We start from the raw sequence: 2,944 nt of genomic DNA, 5'->3' as shown, positions 1-2,944 counted from the left end.
TCTTCATTTTGTATGGAATCATAAAACACCTGTATATCCAAGGCAACACTTAGTAATAAAAATAAATCTGGGACATCACCCTACGAGACTTTATGCTATACTACCAGGCCATAGTGATCAAAACAGCATTCATGCTGTACTACCAGGCCACAGTGATCAAAACAGCCTGGTATTGGCACAAAAATACATAGACATCTGGAACTGAATATAAAACCAGGAAATGAAACTAACATCTTACATCCACCTAATTTTTGATAAACCAAACCAGAACATACACTGGGGGAATGACTTCCTATTCAATAAATGGTGCTGGGAGAACTGGATATCCACATGTAAAAGACTGAAACTGGACCTGCATCTTTCTCCACTCCCAAAAATTGATTCAAGATGTATAAAAGACCTAAATCTAAGGCAAAAAAACAATAAAAATCCTCCAAGAAAGTGTGGGAAAAACACTGAAACCTATTAGCCTGAGGAAGACTTCTGTGACAATTGCAGCAACAATAAAAATAAACAAATTGGACTTAATTAAATTGAATGCCTTCTGTACAGCTAAAGACATGACAATCAAAGCAAATAGACACCTGTCAGAATGGGAAAATATATTTGCATGTTACAAATCTGAAAAATGTTTCAGAACTAGGATCTATAAAGAACCGAAACTAACCAAGTTAAAAAAAAAAAAAAGGAAAAAAATCTTATCACTGGGCAAGAGACATGAAAAGGACCTTCTCTGAGGATGACATGAATGGCTGACAAATATAGAAAAAATTCTCATCATCCCTAGTCATCAGAGAAATACTAATCAAAACCATCCTGAGATATCACCTAACCCCAGTAAGATTAGACTACATCAAAAAGTCCCAAAGTTGCGGATGCTGGCACAGCTGTGGAGAGAGGGTAACATTTTATACTGTTGCTCAGTGAGTACGGTGATGGCCCCATATACCAAGGGTGGCAGGTTCAAAACCAGCCCCATGAACAGCTACACTGTTGGTAGACTGCAAACTAATACAGTCTCTTTGGAAAGAAGTATAGGTAATCCTTAAAAAACTCAAATTAGATCTCCCATTTGGCACTGCAATCCCATTAGTAGGCATTTACCCAGAAAAAAAATCCTTTTATCATAAAGATATTTGCACCAGATTGTTTATTGCAGCTCAATTTACAATCACCAATATGTGGAAACAACCTTCATGCCCATCATCTAAAAAATGGATTCGCAAGCTATGGTATATGTATACTTATGGAGTACTATTCAGCTGTAAGAAAAGATTGTGACTTTACATCTTTTGCATTAATCTGTATGGAGTTGAAACACAGTCTTCTAGTAAAGTATTAACAAGAATGCAAAAGCAGGGCAGTGCCTGTGGCTCAAGGAGTAGGGCCCCAGCCCCATATACTGGAGGTGGTGGGTTCAAGCCTGGCCCTGGCAAAAACTGCAAAAACTGCAAAAAAAAAAAAAAGAATGCAAAAGCAAATATCCAATGTACTCAACACTAATATGATACCAGTAGATGACCTAATTCACGTCCAAAGAAAAGAGAAACTCTATTCAATTCAAGATGAAGGAGGGGGAATGAAGTAGGGGAGAAAGGAAGTGCAGGATTCTCAATTAATGAGCACAATGTGGGTATATATGACACAACTTTTGGGTGCAGGACACAACTACAAGAGGGACTCTACCTAAAAATTCAAATTTGTGACCTCACATTAATCTGAAATTAAAAAATAAATATTAAAAATACTGGGTTCTCATATTTGCTCCTCTAGTGTGTATGCAATGTTGTTTTGGTTAAGGTTTATGAAGAAAATTTAGTCTCACACTTACTGTTGTTAGAATAGAGGGAAGGGGGATTATTTTATTTATCTTTTTAGATTAATTGTGGATATATTTTAATACTACAATTGTCAAATAGTAGTTTCTTAAAGGTTAGTTGAAATGTGGAACCTGAACAAATATCAATGAACTTTTTGTACTGTTACTTTAAAAGTAATTGATATATCTTGCATGTAGAATGGATATTTTACCTATGCTTGATTTTGTATCATCATGTATTGATCCTTTAGGAAATATTTATTTATTTATGCATATCTTTCAAATTATGACACATTTTATTAAATAATATCAAAAAATCATATTAGTAAATGTCATCACAGATCTCATCATCAAAAAAAGTTTTAAGTTTTTAGAAGATACCATGTTAACAACAGTAGATACAAGTTTTCCAAAATTTCAATTTTTACTTGAAAGGTCAATTTTTACCATTGGCAATAAGTATTGTCAGCTTATCTTCTAGTGACAGACTGATTTCATTTATTTTCAGAAGTTTGTTCATCAAATAATAAAGTCTTAATAACCACAGCTTGACAATTATTCTTTAAAATAAACATGTCATTCCGTATGAAAAATGGCTAGTTCAGCTGATGACTCAATCACTCCAAGTATTTTTCATTGAGAGTTAATAAAAGTAATAATATTTGTTGCTTTATGAAAGCTGTTCTTAAATAATACTGACTTTTGTTTTTACTGTGAATCCAAGGTGATAATTACTACAAGGAATACTGGTATAGTTTACTGTGTTTGTATAGTGACTGAGTTGATTGGTGCTAAGATCTGATTGATTTTACCACCATTGCAAATGTCAACACAGTAAAAAAGACAAACAATGTTTCAATATTATCATGAAAATAGTTTTTACCTCCATGATTCACTGAAGAGAGCTCGGGAATCTACAGAGGACCATGAACTACATTTTGATAATCATTAGTCTTGGGCCAGATAAATGGTTTTCCACACAGAAAATTGACTGAGCAAAATTGACTGAAAAGATCTACCTTTCTCCACTGTACCACCTTTGTCAATCAAGTGACCATATATGTGGAGGTCTGTTTCTCGGTTCTTTTATCTGATCTATTAGTGCTTTTCTCTATGCTTATGCCA

Source organism: Nycticebus coucang, chromosome X (genome assembly GCF_027406575.1).
Source record: "Nycticebus coucang isolate mNycCou1 chromosome X, mNycCou1.pri, whole genome shotgun sequence".
Lineage (NCBI taxonomy): Eukaryota > Metazoa > Chordata > Mammalia > Primates > Lorisidae > Nycticebus > Nycticebus coucang.
The sequence above is the reverse complement of the archived record's forward strand: the minus strand, read 5'-3'. Positions refer to the sequence as shown.